Raw genomic sequence first — 9,406 nt, 5'->3', positions numbered from 1 at the left:
TAATTGGGATGGGAGTGTCAGAGACAGTGCGATTGGTACAGGACAGAGCGGAGTTTAGGACTGTTGTACATAGGGTCGCTATGAGTCGCAGGCGACTCGACGGCACATAACAACAACAACAACAACAACAACAACAACAACTGTAGTGCCTTGGGAAAAAAATATAGATCATTTCTCCTGTGGCCTTGCAATGGCCTTCCAAATTTCCTAGCATAGAGTGGTGGGTACTCCAGGGTTGCATTTGTTAGTTGAAATAAGTCAGTTGATATCCTATCTGTACCTGGTGCCTTATTTTTTACCAATATTTCAACGTAGTTTTAACTTTTTCCTTTGTTTCTATTAATGCTTTTTCTTATGGCAGTTACTGAAATGTTTAAATGTTGTCTAGTTCTCTCTGGTACAATGACTCTGTATATCCCTTTCATCTACTTTTGATTCATGCAGGATCATTCAAGATTTTGTCCATAGCATTTCTCAGTATTGCAACTCAAGACTGTTATTGTTTTTTAGTTCTTTCAGCTTGAGAAATACCAAGTAAGTTCTCCACTTTTAATTCTCTGACTCCAGCTGTTTGCACACATTGCTATATCTGCTTTTTGCATTCTTGAAGTGTCATTTGAAATCTTCTGTCCGGTATTTTTATAATTTTACTTGATAAAACTGAAAAGGACTTGACATGTTCACTTCAGAAGATCAATAACTACAGCCTTTAATATGAATTGCATGTCAACATCAAGGGGGGAAAAAAGATCCTTACCACTGGACCAATAGGCAACATAATAATAGATGGAGAAAGAATTGAAACTGTCAATGACTTTTTTCTTACTTAGACCCACAATCAAAATCTTAGGTACCAGTGGTCAGGAGATCAGGTGATATATTGCTTTGGACAATTCTGTTGTCAGGGACCTTTCCAAAATATTAAGGAAAATTGATGCTGGTTTGAAGACTAAAGTGCATGTAATTCAGGCCATGGTCTTTTCAATCACTTGCTGCATGTCTGAGAGGTAGATAATGAATGATTGATACAGGTAGAATTGATGCCTTTGAGCTGTGGTGTTGGACAAGAGTACCTAATATCCCATGGACTGTCAAGAGAATGCATAAATGTACTTGAGAAAAGTGCAGCCAAAATGTTTCTTGAATCTTTCCCCTTTCTTTATGATTAAGCTCCTACACCCCTCTCAGATTCTTCTCCTCATTCTACAATAATGGTCTTACACAGTATTTATCTTTATGAGACTGAGTTAGTTCACTTAGCATAATGCTCTCCAGTCCCTCCAATGCTAGGTAATAGTTTACAAAATCATTTCTCCAGTGTGAAAAACAATGTACATGAACTTTATAAACTTTGTAAGTAAAATATAATTTATTTTTTAAATGCTTCTTCGATGTAAGGATGGTGAAGATTTGTCTGACATCCTTGGAACATGTGAGGAAAGATTATTCTTTAGAAAAAAAATATAATGCTTAGAAAGGTGGAGGGTTAGGAAAAGAGAAGACGAATCCCATTGAGATAGAGTGATGTTGGTGACAGCCACAATGAGCTGAAATGTATGAGATGGTAAGAATGCCACTGAATAGGACAGGAATCAGATCTGTTGTTCATAGAGTCAAACTTAACTACACATAACAACAACAACAACAATAACAATGTCTCTTGTGATTTATAGCCTTCTAAAAACCCACTGGACGTTCAACTATTAACTGGTTCCTACTTGAGAACAACAAATAATTTAATTGATATTCAAGATTGTGATTTGACAATCTTGACTTTACCTTAATATTCTTTAGTTTCAATTTGAACTTGCATCTGAGTAATTGATAGTCAATTTTATATTTCCACTTCAGCCAAGGACAACAGAATGAAAATGTGCCACAGGAAATAGGGGACATAACTGTCTGCAGATGACCAGCAGAGAAGATTACCATTGGGAAACTGAACTGGGGAAACACCAAGAATCTGCAACTCTATCAATAGCAATAAGGATAAAGAATTCACAACTACCTACATAGACACAACATAAAGTGCTTCACACATATCAAGAAGAATATCATATATCAAGAAAGTAGCAGATAAGAGCAATCATTATGTTGCTGTTGATTGTCTTTGAGTCAAGAATCATTCATAGCGACCCTATGAATAAAAGACCTAAAGCCCCTCTACAACCATGGACCTTTATCAAAGTTCATGGAGTTTCCAGAGGCATGTTGTTTAGGAAGTGGATGCCAGCCCTGCTTCAAAACCTGTCATGTAATGTTATTGGTTGAGTCACCTGTGATGTATGGTGACTCTATGTACAGAAGCTCTGAATCCTTCCCAGTCTGAGCCAGCCTCACTAATTCTGCCACACACAACCCCCAACACCCCAGTCACTATAAAATAAATAAACAAAATAAGTCTTCTCCTAAAAATTTAGTCCAGATCACAGAGACAGGGAAGACAGAAGAAGTATACCAAAGTATGAAAGTATAGTTAAGGACTTAGACTGAATAAGTTAAAAATGGTGGAAGATGAGTTCAAACCATAAGAAATAAATAGGTACAAGAATTTAAAAAAATCATCAAGATAGGAAGGCTACAATCAACACAATTCAAAAAACAACAGAAAAGCATGAAAATTTACTCAAGAATATCAGGATCAATATTGCAGAAATTTATAGCATGTTACACACATCCCCCAAAAAAACCCAAACCAAAATAAAAACACCACAAAACACACCAAAATAGAAAGGATGTAAGAGAAAATGTGAGAAAGAAAAGATAACCATACTGAGAATGTAAAAGAAGAAAATACAGAGAGAAGAGAGAAGAAAAAAAGAAGAAAACATTAGAATTATATGAGATGATATCAGGCAGAACAACATAACAGCATACAAGGGACCGGAATTCCAGAACAAGAGAAGAAGGAAAAAAGCACTGAGAAAATTGTGAAAAAAGTACTAGGAAAAAACCCCAAAACTTTCTATATATAAAAAAAAGTGAACCTGATTAGATCTCAAAAGAAAAAAAATCAATATATATCATAGTAAAATTCTCCAAAATTAAAGACAAGGATAGGAAAACAGTGAAAGAGTCACCTATATAGGAGAATAAATTAGATTAATCTCTGAATTCTTAGCAGGATCCATGCAAGAAAGAAGATAATGGAACAGAATTTACAGAAGGCTGAAAGAAAACAACTGCCAGTACAGGATTCTGTATCCAACAAACCTGATCATCAAATATGAAAGATAAATTAGGTTATCTTTAGAAAAGCAAGAACTTAAGGAATTTGTGAAAACAAATTTTTCTATAAGAAATACTAACGGAACTCCTTCACACAAAAACAGTGGAGGAAAATGGATGAAACAAAGTAAATAGAAACAACAGAAAAAGAAACACAGCAAAATGGCAATGATAAAACATGGCCTATCAATAATCATACTTAATGTGAATACCTTAAACATACCAATTAAGAATAGAAGAGTAGCAGAATAGATAAAAAACAAAATCCATCAACACATTACCTAAAAGAGACACATTTAAGAAGTGAGGAGAAGGTTATAAAAAATATCAAAGAATGGGGAAAATTATACCAAGTAAATGGCATCCATAAGAAAACTTGAGTGGCAATAGTAATTTCTTGATACAATAGACTTCAGGATGATAACCACTATGAGCAATAAGGAAGGTCAATATATACTGATTAAAGGCACAATTGATCAAGGGAGCATAATGTTAGTTATTAACATTTATGTACCTAATAGTTGTTGCTGCTGTTATTGCTGTTGAGTTGCCTGTGACTTATATAGCAACTCTATGTACAACAGCCCTAAACCCTGCTCTATCCTGTTCTAATCTTATGGTCTCTGATACACCTACTTCATTATCCCAGTCACTGAATCAATCAATCTAATTGAGGGTATTTCTCTCTTGTGCTGTTCCTCCACCTTCCCAAGCATGGGGTCCCTCTCCAAGGACTGATTCCGCTTTGTAACATGTCCAAAGTACCTCAGACTAAACTTCAGAATCCTTGCCTCCGAGGAGCAGTCTGGCTTCACCTTCTCCAGATGAACTTGTTTGTTCTTCAGCAGTCTCTGGTATATTCAATACTCTTCTCCAGCACCGCAGCTCAAAGACATCAAAGAGAGATGTAACTGGGTATTTCTGTCATCACAGGAGACTAGAGCGAGGGCTGCATGGTGGAGGGGACCTGGGGGAGGGTTTGTAAAACAATGAAAGAATCTTTTCTTTTACTTTTCCATAATTTTTGGACTCATGTACTTATAACTTGTTAGTCAAATTTGTGTCTTCTAGGTTGCAACACCCCCATGATACATCTTGAAGGATATGTACATGTACAGCCAAGCACAATCAATAAGAGTGCATCTGAATTCCAAAATCAATCTCCATAATAGTCTATGTGTTTCCTACTGCCAAAGGGGCCCTTTAGAGTAGTGAGAGAAGATCTTCACCCTGAAACCCACAGCGTCCCTTTTCAGCAGGAAGTAGCTAAGAGAATATGCCGTCCCCTTTTCCTTATGACTCAGGGTGAAGTCTCTCTCAGGGAGGAGTGATAGGGAATGGCAAAGGATACACTGACAAAGAAGATTAATCAGAACTGGCTTTGACAAGCACTGTGGCATTTGGACAAGAACAAACTGGGAGGAGGGTAGAGAGAATAGTGCAACAATGAATGAGTGGAAGCCCAAAATCTCTGTAAATGTTTATGAAAATTAATAAAATATAATTATAGAAAAAAAAAACAAAAACTCTTGTATTATCCCTAGTCATTGTCCAGTTTTCTGATGCATAGTAAGTAATTGCAAAGACCATGGCCTGAATCAAGCACATTTTAGTCTCCAGACTGACATCATTGCTCTTCAGTACTTTGAGGAAGTCTTTGACAGCTGACTTTCCGAATGTAATCTGTCTTTTAATTTCGTGGCTGCTGGTACCAAGATTGTTAATTGTAGAGCCAAGCAAACTGAAGCTGTCAACAATCTCATTCTCTTAATCATCCATCATGATGCTGTCAATCGGCCCAGTGGTGAGAATCTTTCTATCCTTGATGTTGAGAGCTTCAATCCATACTGAAGGTCTTGAAAAATACATAAAAATATGTTTAACACAAAGAAAGAAATAGACAACATCATAATAGTAGTAGGAGACTTCGACACGCCACTCTCACAAAAGAGCAAGTAGTTTCAAAAGAAGTTCAACAAAGATGTAGAAAATCTGAATTATGCAATTATCCAACTCAACCTCATTGAAGTATTCAAGGTACTTCACACAAGAAATACTCAATTTGCTTTCTTCTGAAGTGCACAGAGTATTGACCTCCATAAGTGACCTTGTATTAGGACACAAAGCAAAAGCACTGAAATAATACACAGTATTTCCTCAGATCACAGTGCAACAAAGCTGAAATTTAACATTAACAACAACAACAACAAAATTAAAGGAAATCAGAATATCCAAATGGAAGCTAAATAACACCTTCTGTAAGCAGTATAGGGTTATTGAAGAGATAAAAATTCATTATGATCAAGTGAGATTAATAAAAGGAATACAGGGATCACTGATATAAGGGAAAAAATGATGTAACTCACCATAGCAGAGAACAAGAACCACTTGATACTATCAATTGATGCAGAAATGGCCTTTGACAAACTCCAACATTACTTCCTGACTAAAATTATCAGCAAAATAGGAATAAAGGGGAAGTTCTTTAACATAGTAAACAATATATACATAAAACTAAAACCAACATCATTGTCAACAGAGTATTACAGGTGCTCCCCTTGCAAACAGGGCCCAGACAAGGATATTCACTATTGTCACTCCTGTTTCTATGTTAGAAATTTTAATTAGGTCAATAATTTAAGAAAAGAAAATAAAAGGCATCTAAACTGGCAAAGAAGTGGTGAAACTATTGCTATATGCAGATAACACCATTGTGTACCAAGAAAACCAGACTCAACAAATCACTTGTTAGATCTACTTGACCAATTCAGCAGAGTGGCAGGTTGCCAGATTAACAAACAAAAATATGCAGGGTTTCTTAACAGCAACAAAGAGATCATGGGAAAGGAAATGAGAAAAGAAATATTATTTACAGTAGCCAAACGTAAGATGAAATATTTAGTAATAAACCTAACTATAGACACAAAATATCTTTATTTTTTTTAAAAACTACCAAATATAACTACAAGAAACAATAAGATACCTGAGGAAATGGAAAATATTGCCTATTCATGACTAAAGAGACTGAAAATTGTGAATATATCAATCCTACCAAAACTAATCTCCAATTTCAAAGAAATCCCAATACAGATACCAAATTTATTATTGAAAAAGATAGAAAAGGCAATCTCCAGTTTCATTTGCAAAAGAAAGAAACCCAGAATAAGCAACAATTTTCTGAAAAATAAAGAAGCATCTCATTCCTTGATCTTAAAACCACCACACAGCTATTGTAATCAAAAGAGCACAGTATTGGTACAATGACAGACATATAGATCAATGGAATAGAATTTAGAACCCAGAATTCATCATCCCATATTCAAGTGATATTTATCAAGGAGTCAAAACTCATCAAAGGGAGGAAAGGCTGCCTCTTTAACAAATGGTGCTGAACAACTGGACATCTACCTTCATAAAACCAAAATAGGATCTACATCTCACATCATACACAAAAATTAATCAAAAGTGGATGAGAGCCCTAAGGGTAAAACTCAAAATCACAAAAACTATTAAAAACAAAATGGAAACGAAATTAGAATCCTAAAGCTCTAGCATAAATTCATTTGCCAACAGTAAAAATAAAAATGCACAACCAGGAGAGGATAAAAAATGAATGGGATTTTCTTAAAATTTCTGGATGAAATTTTTAGGATGAAAATAAAATTCACAAATTTGGAAAAAAGCATTGACAATAATAATTCCAACAAAGGTCTTGTAACTAATGTTTACAGAATACCACAAGATTTTCACAAGAAAAAAGTAATGACCCAATCACATAATGAGCATAAATTATAAAGATTCTTCTTAAAAGAGGACACTCAAATGAATAACAGATGCATGAAGAAATGTCCACAAACACTAGCAAAAATATGCAAATCCAGACAACAATAAGATACCATTTCACCCCAGAAGCAGTATCAAAGTTAAAAAGCACAGCCTCTCTCTCTCTCTCTCTCCCTCTCTCTCTCTCTTCTCTCTACATCTACATCTATATCCATTTGTCTATGTCTATATCTGTATATCATATACTATAACTATATCTGTTTCAATTTCAATTTCTATATCTATCTATCTAATTTATTAGAAGAGGCCATGGTAGTAGGATATTATAGCTAATGTTAGATATAATTTGCCTAAAAGCAGAGAACACTGGAGGAATGTCTATCTGTGTTCCATTGACTATGCAAAGACATTTTACTAGGTGGATCACAACAAACTGTGGCTAACTCGAAGAAGAATGGGAATTCCAGAACACTTAATTGTGCTTTTGCAAAACCTGAACTTGAACCAGGAGGCTGTCATCAGAACAGAGCAAAGAAACACTGCATGGGTCAAAATTGAGAAGGGTGTACACCAGACATGTGTCCTATCTCCATATGTTTTCAATATATATGCAGAACAGATTTTCTGGGAGGCTGGGCTCTATAAGGAAAATATGACATAAGGATTGGAGGAAAACACAGCAAGAATCTGCATTATGCAGATGACACAACCCTGCTTGCTTAATCTGAGGAGGACGTTAAACACTTGCTGCAGATGGTCAAGGACTAGAACCTTCAATATGGATTGAAGCTCAACAATAAGAAAGCAAAGATTCTCATCACTGGGATTATTGGCAGTATCATGATAGATGGTGAAGAGATTGAAATTATAAACAGCATTCTTTTGCTTGGCTCCACAATCAACACCCTTGGTACAAGCAGCCAGGAAATTAAAAGACGAATTGCATTGGGAAAGTCTGCTGTCAGGGATGTCTCCAGAATACTGAAGAACAATGACTTCAGTCTGGAGACTAAGGTGTGACTGATCGTAGCCACACAATTATTTGGTATGCAACAGAAAGCTGGACAATGACTAGGTATGATAGAAGGAGAATTGATGCTGTTGAGCTGTGGTGCTGGAGAAGAGAATTTAATATACCATGGACTGCTAGGAGAACAAATGGGTATGTCCTTGAGAGGGTGAAATCAAGGGACTCTATGGAGACAAGGATTCTGAAACTTCATCTGACATACTTTGGACATGTTGCAAGGAGGGACCAGTCCTTAGAGAAGGACATTATGCTTAGAAGGGTAGAGGGACAGTGCAAGAGAGGAAGACCTTTGATGAGATGGATTGATTCAGTGACTGGGGTAATGGGGGTAGTAGGTATGTCAGAGACAATAATATTGGCACAGGATAGAGCAGGATTTATGGCTGTTGTATAGAGGGTCACTATGAGTAGCAAGTGACTCAATAACATATAACAACAACATATATATGTATGTATATACATATACATATTGATGTGTTTGTGCTATGGTGTTGGAGGAGAGCACTGAACATCCCATGGACAGCTAAGAGAATGAACAGGTATGTCTTCAGGACGAGAGAGCCAGAGTTGCTCTTTGAGGACAAGAATTATGAGGCTTGGCCTCACATGCCTTGGACATAGTGCTAGGAGGTGTATTCCATGGAGAGGGACATGCTGTTGGGAACGATGGAGGGTTGGTGAGGGAAAGGAAGATGACCCTTAACGAGGTGGATTGATACTGTCACTGCTGCAATGGGCTCTTGGGTGTCATGAAGTGAAAGGATGGACAGGGTTCAGATCTTTTGTTCATAGGGTTATTATGAGAATTGCAGTGTGACAGCATGTAATGACAACAAAATACATATACATGTACATGTACATATACATATATATATGCATATGCATGTACATATACATATACATATACATATACATATGCATATACATATGTTGTTGTTGTTATGTGCCGTCGAGTCACTTACGACTCATAGCGACCCTAGGTACAACAGCCCTAAAGTTTGCTCTGTCCTGTGCCAATCGCACCGTCTCTGATACACCCATCCCAATTACCCCAGTCACTGAATCAATCCACCTCATAGAGGGTCTTCCCCTCCTGCACCTGCCTTCCACCCTACCAAGCATGATGTCCCTCTCCAAGGACCTGTCCCTCCTTACAACATGTCCGAAATATGTTAGATGGAGCCTCAGAATCCTTGCCTCCAAGGAGCTACCCAGTTTGACCCTCTCCAGGCTGAATCTGTTTGTTTTCCTAGCAGCACATGGTATTCTCAATACTCTTCTCCGGCACCACAGCTCACAGGCATCAATTCCCCTTCTATCCTCCTTAGTCATTGTCCAACTCTCTGATGCATAACAAGTGATTGC

The sequence above is a fragment of the Elephantulus edwardii genome, unplaced genomic scaffold (genome assembly GCF_000299155.1).
Source record: "Elephantulus edwardii isolate Elephantulus edwardi_28Jun2011 unplaced genomic scaffold, EleEdw1.0 scaffold00169, whole genome shotgun sequence".
Classification (NCBI taxonomy): Eukaryota; Metazoa; Chordata; class Mammalia; order Macroscelidea; family Macroscelididae; genus Elephantulus; species Elephantulus edwardii.
Note: the sequence above shows the minus strand (reverse complement) of the source record.